This window comes from Notamacropus eugenii, chromosome 1 (genome assembly GCF_028372415.1).
Source record: "Notamacropus eugenii isolate mMacEug1 chromosome 1, mMacEug1.pri_v2, whole genome shotgun sequence".
Taxonomy (NCBI): domain Eukaryota; kingdom Metazoa; phylum Chordata; class Mammalia; order Diprotodontia; family Macropodidae; genus Notamacropus; species Notamacropus eugenii.
This window is the reverse complement of record NC_092872.1, coordinates 289,087,445-289,102,373: the sequence shown is the minus strand read 5'-3', so window position 1 is coordinate 289,102,373 and position 14,929 is coordinate 289,087,445. Positions and strand designations below refer to the sequence as shown.

General features: G+C 38.4%; 1 pseudogene; it reads left to right on the top strand.

Annotated features, from left to right (window-relative positions):
- Positions 1-1,546: 1,546 nt before the first annotated feature.
- On the top strand, positions 1,547-4,237 carry LOC140525275 (sodium channel protein type 2 subunit alpha-like; annotated as a pseudogene).
- The last annotated feature ends 10,692 nt before the right edge of the window (positions 4,238-14,929 follow it).

The following is a 14,929-nucleotide window of genomic DNA, read 5'->3' as shown; positions in this document are numbered from 1 at the left end:
ACCGCGCTGCGCTGTGCGCCGGGGTCTTACCCCCGCGGAACAGATCCCTCCCGTGGACCTTCCAGTCCAGCCTGGGCTCCGAATCTGTCAAAGTCCGTCTCCCACTGGATTCTACACCTCCAAAGTCTGGTCAGACTCTCCCCCCAGAAATATCCAAAGGAGTTTTTCCAGGAGCTTAGGTGAGTCGTTGCTTTCACTCCGCCATCTTGGCTCCGCCCCCCCCGTCATTTATTTTTATATGACCATAATTTCCCCCAGTAAACCACCTCCCTCCCCCACCCTAAACATATATTTATCAAATATCTTTATTGACCAAAAAAAGGAAAAGAAAAAATATTGGGGAAAATCAGTGTAAATAATGAACACATCAAAGAAATCTTGTGTAACATAACACAGTTGTAGACCTCTCACCTCTACAAAGGGGGAAATGGAGAAAGGAGGGTGTCTTCTCATGTTTTTTTTTTCTTTTAAGCCTGAATATGCTTTTTTATTTTTTAAAATATTTTTGTGGTTTATTTTCTGTTTATTTTGTGGTGCTTACTGTGTATATTTTGTTCTTGGCTCCATTTACTTGATTTTGTATCAGTTCATGTGTATCTTTCCATGCATATCTGTATTATTAATATTCATAATTTCTTATAGCATGGTAACATCACATTGCTTTCACATTCCATAATTTTTACTCATTCTTCAATTCATAGAAACATACTTTGTTTTCCATCCTTTGCTATCATAAAATGCATTGATGGTGTAGATTTTCATCTTGTCCTTGGTCTTGGTAGGGTTTTTCTAGTAATATATTCTCTAGGTCGAAGCATATGGATATTGTAGTAATATTAGTTGCTTTCCAGAACTGCTGTATAGATCCATAGCCCCATCAATAATGTATTCCTAGACCTACCTTCCCACAACTTTTCTATCATTGAATATTGCCATTTGTTTGCCAATTTGCAGAACGTAACTCAAGGTTGTTTTGAATTGCATTCCTCCTATTTATTATTCTTCTTTATTCTCTTATTATTATTCTCTTTATTATTATTTATTCTTTTATTTTAACAATCTGGATCATTCTTTAATATGGCAGTTAGTAGGGTAAAATTATTTTGAGAACTCTTTGCTTATATCCTTTCAGCAATGATCTATTGGTAAATGACAAATAGTTTCTTTAAGAGACACTGGTACATTTAAGTGTCCACTTATAGATCATTAAATAAATGTCAGAGAAGGCAATGAACAAGAGGAACTTTGTGTATTAGGAAGTTTTACCATTTGGAGATTAGTGAGTACTAACATTATAAATATTATTTTATTATTATACTATTTATAAATCTTTGATCTGTAGTATCTATAAAGAACACATCTTACTGGATAAAGTGAGTACAACTGTTTATGGACCAAGTCACCGAAATTTTGATAGACCAAAAATGTTTTTCTGTATGCTAATAGCTGTTAAATCTTATTTGTAAGGTTGCTATGCAATGTATATTTTTCTTCATTTTACAGAACAAATTTCAAGGATGTATATTTGATATGGTGACAAAACAAGCTTGATATTACAATCATGGTGCTTATCTGTCTTAACATGGTGACCATGATGGTAAAAAAAAAGATGAACAAAGTCCAACCATGACCAATGTTTTATATTGGATAAATATTTTATTATCTTATTCACTGGAGAATGTATGCTGAAGGTGATCTCCCTCCGCCATTATTACTTCACTATTGGATGGAACATTTTTGATTTTGTGGTGGTCATTCTGTCCATTGTAGGTAAGAATTTTTACTTATAGTGTCAGGTATTCATTTAGATAGTTCGTAAAGGAATAGTAGGTCAGGGAATCCCTCAGTGGGAATCTTTCTTTTGAAAAATACTCTCAGCTAATGTGAGGGATGAAGGATGATTTTAATTTGTTTCAAGTCTTACATTTTTGTTCCTGTAGCACACTAGATTCTGCTCACAAATGATTGCTATCCTAAGGTCAAGGTCATGATGAGTATGGGTAAATGTAACTCACAGTCACCAAACAAGGCATTTCTTTTAGGAGTTTATAAGAGGACTTTAAAACAAAAGGTAATTAAATTGCATAGTGAGAAAGTGAATAAAAATTTTTTTTAAAACATTTTAAATGCTTATTATGTGTCAGTCACAGTGTGACAAGTACTAAGCTTTAAAAAAAAAACCAAGCAGTCTCTGCTCTCAAGGATCTTATATTCTAATGGTGTGAAGATGACACATAAAGGGAAACTAGAATTAGAAAAGGGAATCTTTTAATTGCCAAATCTAAACTTTGGAGCCATGGATATATTTTATGGGGTCTATAAACTTGGATGAGAAAAAAAGCTACATTTTTCCCAATAATCTTTGGTTTCCATTGTTATGCTATCTTTTTTCTTTTAATTATGCATTTAAAAACATGATTCTGTAAAGGATCCACAGGTTTTACCAGACAGTCACAAGGGTCCATGACACACACACAAATAAAATTGAGAACCCCTGATCTAGAAGATAGTTCTCATCATATTGTATAAATCTTCTATAGGAAACTTATAGAAAGTAAACACGAAGATTAAATAGGATGAGAAGGTGTGCAACGGCGAGTTTATGAAATACCCTGACAGAAAAATTATCTCTTAGCATTGAAATTATAAATTCACCCAGAAAACAGAATTAGGACAGCTGGTTAAAGTGAAATATGTGTGTCTTGATATGTAGGGTGTCCCAAAAGTCATAATGCTACACTCTACCTACAAAAAGGTACCAATAAGATTTTTGGGACATCCTAGAAAGAACTTGTTAATAATGCAATCTGAAACTTGAAAGAATTTCTTTGTAATTCAGTTTATTTGAATCAACCAAATTAATTGCTACTATGGGCAAGATAACCCCATTTTTCATGATGATCAAGAAACTGGATGACTAATTTTCAGTCAGAGTGGATTCTTGCATTGTGAGATAGGTTATGCTAAATGACCTCCAATGTCTTTTCAATTCTGAAATTCTAGGAGGTTATACCCATCTTACTATTATTATTATTATTATTAATTTGTAAAGTGATACAATGTTTCCAGAATCTGTGGTTCCTGACAGTTTTTTTAAGTAACCAACACTGTAAAATTCTAACCATAAAACTACCAGCAAAGACACACAATGGAAGACCATGAAAATTCCCAGTCCTGCGATTTGTGTTGATTGTGAGGCAGGGTGGAGGTTAGAGTTAAAGTTCTAGAGGCAAGGGAAAATTTGATATTCTTAAAGTAGAGAACCAAAGATCAAAGGAAAAATGATTTATCTTCATAGGGATGTCATAGTGTATGCAACTACATTTAAATATTTTCTGTTTTATGTTCTTTAACAGGTATGTTTCTAGCTGACATAATAGAAAAATATTTTGTGTCCCCTACCCTGTTCCGTGTGATCCGGCTTGCCAGGATTGGCCAAATCCTTCGTCTCATCAAAGGGGCAAAGGGGATCCGCACACTGCTCTTTGCTTTGATGATGTCCCTCCCTGCTCTGTTTAACATTGGTCTCCTGTTCTTCTTGGTCATGTTTATCTATGCTATCTTTGGAATGTCTAATTTTGCCTATGTTAAAAAGGAAGCTGGAATTAATGACATGTTCAACTTTGAAACCTTTGGCAATAGTATGCTCTGCCTCTTCCAGATTACCACTTCAGCTGGTTGGGATGGTTTACTTGCACCCATTCTGAACAGTGGACCACCAGACTGTGACCCTGAAAAAGTTCATCCAGGAAGTTCTGTCAAAGGAGATTGTGGCAACTCCTCTGCTGGTATTTTTTATTTCGTCAGTTACATCATCATCTCATTTCTGGTGGTGGTAAACATGTACATTGCTGTTATCCTGGAGACCTTCAGTGTTGCAACTGAAGAAAGTGCAGAGCCACTGAGTGAGGATGACTTTGAGATGTTTTACGAAGTTTGGGAGAAGTTTGATTCTGATGCTACCCAGTTCATAGAATACAGCAAACTCTCTGATTTTGCAGCTTCATTAGATCCTCTTCTTCATATAGGCAAGCCGAACAAAGTCCAGCTTATAGCCATGGACCTACCAGTGGTAAATGGGGACCAAGTTCACTGCCTGGATATCTTATTTGCTTTTACAAAACGTGTGTTAGGTGAAAGTGAGGAGATGGACACCCTTCGTTTACAGATGGAAGAGCGGTTTGTAGCTGCAAATCCTTCTAAAGTTTCTTATGAACCCATTACCACGACTCTGTAAAGAAGAACTCCCAACAAATTCTGGAGCAGCAGAAGCCACAGAACAATGGAGTAGAGGAGATTTCTGTTCCAGAGAGACCTGAAAAACCAACACCAAAGTTCCCTCAAGCCCCAGACCCAGAGCAGAGCCCAGCCCTCCTTGGCTGCTATGCACCAAGAGGAGCAGATGCCAGCAGGCTTCAGGGACAGAATTTCCAGCAGCCATGTAGGTCCCTCCACCCACAGGCACCAAAGGTCAGTGAGAGAGTCTCTTTGGCTGGCCCAGAGAGGAGTGGGGTGTCCCCATAACTCAGGCCCCCTGGGCAGACAGCAGCAGAGGTGGCAGCAGACAGGGACTCCCAAAGCAGGCAGGTAACATCTTTTAAACTTCAGTATGTACTACCTTCCCAGCTCCCACAACCATTCCTGAAAGGAGAATGCTTCGTAGAAAAGATGTTTACCTTTTCATCACCACCAGTAACACCTGCTGACCAACTATGGCCTATATGAGGACAGGGGCAATGAGATTAGTAAGACCCTTCAGGTCTGTGATCTTTTGTTCAGCCCAACACTCACAGCTATCATTCTGGGAAGCAACTCTTGTGGAGAATGGGCAAGTCATCATCCCCAGTTGCCAAGGAAATCAAAACTAACTGAAGCAGGATGGAACTGAAAAACAAACAAAACCAGGTATCAGCATGTTACAGGACAGTCAGCCCAGGCACCTTGTGACCCTGAAAATAAGAGCCTTGGATGTGCAAATGCCTCCAGCCACAAACCCTGACTCATCATTCAGAAGCGTGACCTCTGTCAAGATGGAGTCTGGCTATTAGGAGGGGAAAGGGAATAGAAAAGGGAGGGTGGTTCAAAGGGAGGGAAGGAGTAGTAAGGGAAAAAGGAAAGAAAAGGAAGGGGTTCTCATAGAAGGGGGAAGGGATTGAGGGAAGTGGTGATGAAAAGCAAAACTCTTTAAAGGAGGGTAAGAGATAATGGAGAAATAAAATAATAAATGTGGGAAATAGAATGGAGAGAGACATAAATAGCAATCATAACTCTAAATCTCAGTGGGATGAACTCTCTCATAAAATGGAAGCAGAGAGCAGAATGGATTAAAGACTAATCCTACAATATGTTGTTTACAAGAAACATATCTAAAACAGGGGGATACACACAGAGTAAAGGTAAAAGGCTGGAGTAGAATATATTGGGCTTCAGCTGAAGTAAAAAAAAGGAAAACAGGGAAAGCAATTGGAATCTCAGACAAAGCAAAAACAAAAATAGATCTAATCAAAAGAGGGAAGGAAGGAAACTATATCCTGCTAAAAGGCAACATAGACAATAAAGTAGCATCATTACTAATCATATAAGCACAAAGTGGTATAGCATCCAAATTCTGAGAGAAGAAGTTAAGAGAGTTACAGGAATAGACAGCTAAACTATACTAGTTGGGGACTACAACCTCCCCCTCTCTGAACTTGATAAACCTAACCTAAAAATAAACAAGAAAGAAGTTAAGGAGGTGAATAAAATTTTAGAAAAGTTACATATGGCAGACTTCTGGAGAAAACTGAACGGGGATAGAAAGGAATATACATTTTTCTCAGTGGTTCATGGCACATATACAAAAACTGACCATGTACAGGGGCATAAAAACCTCACAGTCCAGTGCAGAAAGTCAGAAGTAGTAAATGTATCCTTTTCAGATAATGAAAAATAATAAAGATTATATGTAATAAAGTGGCATTGAAAGATAGCCTAAAAATTAATTGGAAACTAAATAATATAATCCTCAAGATGGACTGGGTCACATAGAAAGAATCTATTGTCATTATCTGTTTTTGCTTTTTGCTTATGATGTTTGCCTACTTCCTTCTGGAGCACAGGGATCATTGACCCAAGCTTCTTGTGTTGAATACCAGGGACATGGTCACTGACTTTGTCTACTGGGATGTGATGGCAAGCAAAATAGGATCTTTTGCTGTTGCTGTTTTAGAATAATCAAATGCTGACAATCTTGCCTTTATTGATCAAGAGTCTTTTCTGGGAGTAATGTACAAAAAGAAGAGTTTCTTTAACTAGAAACAGTATGTGTATTTGTATTGTTAATGTGATTGAAGATTTTTCCCACCTGTTAGTGGGCCTGCCCATTAAGAAGAGCTTGCTTAGGGAAGATTTGTGGAAAGGCTCAAGTCTTTTGTTAATAAATCACTAGTTTTGAGAGTTGCGATGCCCTCTGGCTCTAAAAAAACGTATAGTACTCTGAGTTGAGGTGTTGCCTTGGGACTTACTGACTGGAAGTGTTTATTTGGCCAGAGGAGGATTCTAGGAAGCCACTAAGGAGCCTCTCAGCTTTGAGAACCCCTCAAAAAAAAAAAAGAAAGAATGGGTCAAACATCAAATGATTGAAACAATAAATAACTTCATTCAAGAGAATGATGATAATGAGGCAACCTACCAAAACTTTTGGGATGTAACCAAAGCAGTTCTTAGGGGAAGATTTTTTTTTTTATCTCTGAATGCTTACATGAATAAAATAGAGAAAGAAATTAATGAAATAGACATGCAACTGAAAAAAGTTCTAAAAAGGAACAAATTAAAAATCATCAATTAAATACCAAATTAGAAATACTGAAAACCAAAGGATAAATTAATAAAATTGAAATCAAAATAATTATTGAACTAATAAAACTAAGAGCTAGTTTTATAGAAAAAAACAATAAAATTGATAAATCTTTGGTTAATTTTATTTAAAAAAAAAAAAGAAAAAAAGCCAATGACCAGTATAAAAATTTCAAACAATACATTCAAACTACATCGTTCTACATCTGGAACTTACTTTGGTAACTGTGATAAAATATAAGTTTAAATCTATTTTTGATCAAGCTCATTTGTACATTTCATAGTAGTTATTGACTTCTAAAGAGTTCTCCTCCCACTTGTAGTTTGGATTTAGGGGTTTGGAAAACAGAATATATCTTATTTAATCAACCATGTACCTTTGCTGAAGTTTTACTTATATAAATTAGCTTCCCTGTTTTTTCTAGAGTTTTCTAGATAACTTCTGCAAAGACAAGTTTTTCTCACCTCTGCTGATGTGTATCCCTTTAATTTCTTTCTCCTATCTTACTATTACAGTGAGAATATTTTGAATAATATTCAGTGAAGAACTAGACACCCTTGCTTTATCCTTGTTCTCACTAAGAAAGCTTTTATATTATACTAGCTCTATTTCTTGATTCAGTGTAAAATAAGTTCTGATTTGAGAATTCATAATATAAATGAATACTGCATTTTCCAAATGCATTTTCTATGTTAACATAAATTACCATATTTTTGATATTTCTTTTAATTGAGAAGTTATACTTTTTCCAAACTGGAACCAAACTGGCAGGTATGTTTTAAATCCAACTTTGTCATAGTGAATATTTTTGGAGGTATATTTCTGTATTCTCTTTGCTAAGATATCTCTTTATCTCATTATAATAGTCATCAATATTAATCAATGAGATGATCCTCTTAAGTCATAAAAAAGGGCAATAGATACAATTATCTCAGCCCACCTCCCCTTCCCAAGATCAAGATGACACTAGAGATCAAAGCATCCTTTTCCTAAGTGGTGGATCAAAGAGCAGAGCATGCTGATTTCTTCAATTGACTCCAAGCATCAGATCTTTCTTACACTAGAATAAACTCCCCAGATAAGCTGCAGGGCCTATCTCTAGTCAAGTCTCAGAAGAACTTTGCTTCTTCAGATTCTCTGTTCCATTGGCTTTTAAACCTCATTGATTTTTGCGTTCTTATTAGTCTTCTGCCTGATCACATCTTGACTTCTCTAGGCAGTTTCTCTTACAGGCTCCCACATTATTATTATCTTAATTGGCATGTTTCTCTTGACTCAAATCAGAGTCTTATGGGGAACACCTTTACTTCAGGTTGAAAACCTGAAATCCACATTTCTGTCATCTGTAAGGCAAGAAATAATCCCGGATTGTCCAATAATCTTTAAACAGTTCTTTGGTTCAGAGTTCCCCAGGGGAAAAAAAATCAGCAAAATCTTCAGCACATTTTTAAAAATTTATTTATTTATTTAAGTTTTCAACATTCATTTCCACAAAATTTTGGGTTCCAAATTTTCTTCCCATATCTCCCCTCCCCCCACTCCAAAACACTGAACATTCTAATTACCCCTATCACCAATCTGCCCTCCCTTCTAATATCCCTCCTTTCCCTTATCTCCATCTTCTCTTTTGTCCTGTATGACAAGATAACTTTCTATACCCCATTACCTGTATTTCTTATTTCCTAATTGCAAGAACAATACTCAACACTTGTTCCCAAAACTTTGAGTTTCAACTTCTCTTCCTCCCTCCCTCCCCACCCATTCCCTTTGGGAAGGCAAGCAATTCAATATAGGCCATATCTGTGTAGTTTAGCAAGTGACTTCCATAATAGTCGTGTTGTGTAAGACTAACTATATTTCCCTCCATCCTATCCTGCCCCCACATTTCTTCTGCTCTATCTTTTGACCCTGTCCTTCCCCAAGAGTGTTGACTTCTCCCTCCTCCCATTGCCCTTCTTTCCATCATCCCCCCCACCCTGCTTATCCCCTTATCCCCTAGTCTCCTGTATTGTAAGATAGGTTTTCATACCAAAATGAGTGTGCATTTTATTCCTTCCTTTAGTCAAATGTGATGAGAGTAAGCTCATGTTTTTTCTCTCACCTCCCCTCTTTATCCCTCCACTGAAAAGTCATTTACTTACCTCTTTTATGAGAGATAATTTGCCCCATTCCATTTCTTCCTTTCTCCTCCCAATATATTTCTCTCTCACCCCTTAATTTCATTTTTTTTAAAGATACGATCCCATCCTATTCAATTCACCTTGTGCTCTCTGTCTCTGTCTCTCTCTCTGTCTCTCTGTCTCTGTCTCTCTCTCTCTCTATGTGTGTATGTATGTGTGTGTGTGAGAGTGTGTGTGTGCGTGTGTATGTGTAATCCCACCAACTACCCAGATACTGAAAAATTTTTCAAGAGTTACAAATATTGTCTTTCCATTTAGGAATGTAAACAGTTCAACTTTAGTAAGTCCCTTATGATTTCTCTTTGCTGTTTACCTTTTCACGCTTCTCTTGATTCTTGTGTTTGAAAGTCAAATTTTCTTTTCAGCTTTGGTCTTTTCATCAAGAATGTTTGAAAGTCTTCTCTTTCATTAAAAGACCATTATTTCCCCTGAAGCATTATACTCAGTTTTGCTGGGTAGGTGATTCTTGGTTTTAGTCCTAGTTCCTTTGCTTCTGGAATATAATATTCCATGCCCTTCGATCCCTTAATGTAGAAACTGCTAGATTTTGTGTTATCGTGATTGAATTTCCACAATACTTGACCTGTTTCTTTCTAGCTGCTTGCAATACTTTCTCCTTGACCAGGGAACTCTGGAATTTGGCCACAATGTTCCTAGGAGTTTCTCTTTAGTCTTACTTTTTTTTCCCTTTTTTAGGCATTTTCCCAACCAGTTACTTGACTTTCAGGTCCTTTATCCATAGTAGGGTATACTCTGGGAATCTGTAAGATATCAGTTCCTCCAAGGTGGCACGATCAAGTGTGTACACTGGTCTGGGATTAGGAATAGATTTTTGTGCCCAGAATCTTAGCAGTTATCTCTCCACAGCCACCTGGTCTCCAGTTCCACCAGGTCAGCACTGGGGGCTGATTTTGAGTTAAGCTGTGGGGGCAGGGCCGCCATTCAGTGTGAGACAAAGACCAGCTCCCTCAGGGCCTCTACACAAGGCTGAGGTAATATTCAGCTCCTCCGTGCCCCCAGGGGTTTTCATGCTCCAACAATGGATGCAGGTAGATGTATGAGCTGCTGTGTGGCCTCTGTGGCTGCTGCCTGAGGCTGGAGCTATGGGAAGGCCCTTCTCCCTTCCTGGCCAGCTGAAAAAACCCCACCACTGACCTTTGGCACCTGTGGGCTAAGGGATCTTTGGACTGCTGCTGCTGGGACTGGGGATTCCCTGCTACTGTGACTGGAGATTCCACCCTGAATGTGTCCTCCCCCCAGAGTCACAGAGTGCCATGCAGCCAAGGCTGGGCTGGGCTCCGCTCTGGGTCCCATGCAATTGATGCTTCCCATGGGCCTTTCAGGTCACCCTGGGCTGGAAATCTCCTCCACTTTGTTATTCTCCACTTCTGCTGCTCCAAAATTTGTTGAGAGCTCCTCTATACAGGTATTTTATGGGCTGTGTGGGGAGAGCCTCCGTCCTTCAGCACATTTATATGGAAATTAGCTGCTGTTAACCAAAGCACCATAGCCATGGTCAGCACTTGCATAGCAGAGATAGGTGACTGTCCCTCAGGTTGTCTCAGAATTATCTTTGTCTCTACTCCAGCGCTACTTCCTTGTGTGTTTCACATAGATGTCCCCTTTTTACCTTTTCTTTTTTGGTAAATAGAATATCCCCATAAGAAAAGAGAAGGGTGCACAGTTATATAGCTAGTCTCCATCTGGAACCTCAATGCTCTTCCTCCTCAGGAAAACATGGGCCAGCATCCTTCTGGGTAGTTGATTTTGAAACATGAAAAACTTTGTGCTTATATGATGCCAAAGATGCCAAAAGAATTTTTTTAAAAAATCAATTATATGTTCTTTTGCCTACATGACACAAGACTACCTTGGGTGACTTTTGTCTCTAGTTGCTGAATGAACCAGATGGTTCATATATGGCCAGATACAAACATGTATCCTCTGAATTCTATTGTGACTTCAGGGTACAACACAGTAGAGCAGATGTGTCCTTGGCAGAAAAGAGAACAAAATGGACTGCAAGCATTAGCAGAGGCCAGTAAGACTGGTAAAGGACCTTGACTATCATCAAATTCATTTCAGTCATTTTAATGAAGAAGAATGTTAGGTCCAAGAAGGCAAAGTCAGTTCATTCATGATCAGAGAGACTTTTGGTGATGGAGTCTAGTTTACTTATATTCTGAACCTGGACTCTTTCTGCAATACCATTCAGCTCTTCACACCCTCAATAAGCCCAGGGGTGCTCTGTTTTTCGAAACAGTGCAGGAGATATACTTTGATGACATGGCTTGCATTAACACTTCTTCCACTTACCAAATGTGCAATTGGCCCACTGGTTTAAACTCTATTGCCCCCATTTTGTCCTGTAATAAAGGCAGAATAACACTAATTGTACTTGTGGCAACACAGTAGCACAATGTGAAAAGAGTTAGCTGAAAAGTCAAGAGGTTCTGGGTTCCAGCCTTCCTATAATTCATACTGCATGATGCTGGTCAAATAATTTGATTTCTCATTGTCCCACGCAACTCCCTAAGAGCAAATTGGGTCCAGAGATGTTCATTTGAAGTATCCTTAGTGGATCTTCTATACCAATAAAATAATGAGTACCATTTACCAAGAGTAATAATGAAGTTGATGTGATGGTCATTGTTGTGATAATGTTCTTACTGCTGCTATTGGTCCAACAGCTGTTGTGAGAATCAAGTGGGATAATGTATATGTGTGTCAGAGGTGGGGAGGAGAGATAAAGCACGTTATAGATAGAAGGAGGAGATGGAGGATGATTCTGAATGTCTTTGAATAAATCCCCCAAAGTTCCAACAATGGCAAGGCATTGAGGATTGGACTATCAAACTAGGGCATAAATACTTTAAAATGAGTTAAGGTTTCCTGGAGGAGGAGGGAGCCCTCCTCAGAGGTTGGAGATGGGATGAATCACATTTCATGTCCTTAGTTCAACTTCAGGATTGCCAGGCACATACACATTTGAGATCAAGTTTCTATTGTTTGAGGCCCAAATTCCACTTGGACCTTTTCACACACCTGTGCCTGTCCTTAAAGTACACTGTTCAAGTTAATATAACATTTCTTTTTATGGTAGTTCCACAAAGCTCGACTTTCTTTCTAATCATCTCTGGGTGAATAGCCCTTTCATCCTCAGGGCTTTCTTTTAATTATGTCTCAGAGTACACTTTTATATACTCATGTTGGAGTTAAAGGTAGTGAATCATAGTCAATTATAGTGTGGCAGAAATGATTATAAATTCATTTCCTCATCTATAGCTAAGATATTCATGGATTTAATAAACTCCTTTTTGAAAGGATTTTTGAAAACAAACTTTCAGGTAAGAAATTTTATGGCTGATGCTTAAACTGGGGACTATTACTTAGCTTTAATTTCATTCACTTATACATCTTCATGTTTCATATCTAGCATCTGAATTGCTGGCAACTGAGATTGACGTCCCTTTGAGTCCCTAGATTCTTTCAGCTTAACTCAAATGCCTAGTCTCCTATCTCAGACTTTTATTTTTTCTCTAAATCACTCTAACTTGTTAGACCTGTATCCAGATTAACTTGGATTTATTTGATATGTACTTAGAGGTGTGCATGTAGTCTCCCCCAACAGAATGTCAATTCCTCAAGTGCAAGAACTGTTACCCTTTTGCCCTGCAATCTTCAAAACCCAACAGCATTCCTGATACATAGTTGGCCTTTCCTCAATGCTCCTTTATACACAAAAGTAAATATTTGGGTGGTATAAGTATTCTTGAGTACAGATTCATCTGAAAAGAACATTCTTAAGACCAGCTAAGAAGGTTATGGTGGTTGAAGCCTTTGACATTTAGCCCTAGGCCTCAGAACTTTGCCCCATATTTATCCTGTATGGACATTGCTTATGAGAGTCAATAGATTGTGCCTAGATGCCTTTGATTCTTTCCTCCACTTCCCATCACAAGCCACTATAAGGAATAAGGAAGCAGAGTCCTCACAGGATGGCCTGCTGGGACATTGCCATATGAGACCCTTTCTTGTTGCTGTCCCTAGACAAGAGTGTCTTGTAGCCTCGGACATCCATAATTCACACAACTCAGCAGTGCCTACGTAGGACCATGATCTTTCCAGCTGTTGGCTCTTACCATGCTGTTTGCATGCTTTTCACAGAATCTCAGACTTCTGACAATATTGTCATACTGATCGCTCTTAGGAATAATCTTATCAGAATCCCCATGAGGATGACTGATGCATGCTTTCACAAAAAGACGAGTCCCCTGATATATCCCCCTTATCCCCCCATGGTGATTCTTGACAAATATCCCAAAGAAGAATCTGTGGATCCAGAAGTAAAAGATGAAGAGTTGGCATCCTCTTGTGGAAGTTTAAGAAATGTACTTTGATTTGTGTCCATAGCAAAGGTCAGTTCACTTCAACATGGAACTCAACACCAGGGGTATCCACAGGCAAGATGATGATGATGACGATGATGACGACACTGCCACCACCAATGATGATGATAACTGTTATTTTGGTGTAGTGAATAGGCCCTGGCCTAAGTATATTGGGACCTGTCTGACCAGGGGTCCACCTGAAGGGTTACTGTGTCATTCTCTAATGCTATCAGCTTGAGTTCCCATAGTAGGAATACCTCACACTCCACCCCTAACTCTGAACCTCTAGTTCGATTTAACTGATTAATTTCAAATAACTTTTTACAAAGGCATATTATCTTTGAACATATTACAAGAATAGAAACAAACATTTATCTCCTAATTCCTTGGCATCACACTATTTCCCGTACCAACTCGTTCTCTAGGAAGAGTAAGCTCAAATTAAGTAGAGGTTTTCTCTAGTATTAGACTCAACAAGATCACTTTTAAATGGCAATAGTGTTGCCAGGTGAGGACTTATGTCAACTAATGCTGTGCTGGACCCCAAAGTTACTCCTAAGCTTGCTGGGTCAGCTGATTTCGGAGTTCCTGACATTTTAATACTCACAAAGTCATAGCCTCAAACCCCTTCACCAAAAATTAAAGAACATATTAAGACAGGCTAAGCACCAAGGGCAATATGAATGGGGATATGTGTTGTTGGACTTGGTCAATGAGGGTTCCTGAGGTCTCTCTCTTTGTACCATTTTCTCTCACTGAGTGTCAATGAGTCAGAGGAACCCAAAGAATCCTGAAGGGAAGCAAGCAAGGGGCAAGGAACAATTTAACAAGAATGCCAGACACTATGTTAAACACTTCATAAATATCTCATTTGATGCTTATAACAATCCTGTAAAGTAGTTGTTACTATTATCCTTATTTTACAGCTGAGGAAACTGAAGCAGACAGAATTTCTGAGGTTGGATTTCAATTTATGTCTTACTAACTCCTGGTCCCGAGCTCTATTCACTAAGAAATCAAAACAAGAGGAGGGTAACTAAGTCCTATGAATCCTGCCCCCAACCCCCATCCTACTTCCTACATCTTTTTTTGGTTCAAAAGCTTTAGCCAGTGAAGCAGATATTATTCAATCCATGATTAGTGCACTGGGACCCAGCACAGAATGTCTACAAATGTTTCAAAGTCTCTCCAAACTCTCCAATTACCCAATGCCATGTCTTTCCCCAAAAGCATGTCTTCAGGTCCTTTTCAATGGGGAATCACATAAGAAGCACTCTGCTTGTGATTATGGGGTCTGGGTTCAATCTCTTAGAAATTCACAACATCTTGTCACTATAAGATTCATGAGAAGTTTCCTCAAAACAAAAATAAAAATATCTCTGTGATGTAATTAGTTCGATATTATTAGCTTTCTATAGATGAAGTAACCAAGGCTCACAGAAATGAATTGACTAGTATATTTCTGAGCTCAAATGTAGACCCAAACATCCTAAATACTATGTTCAATCAGGACATTTAAAACT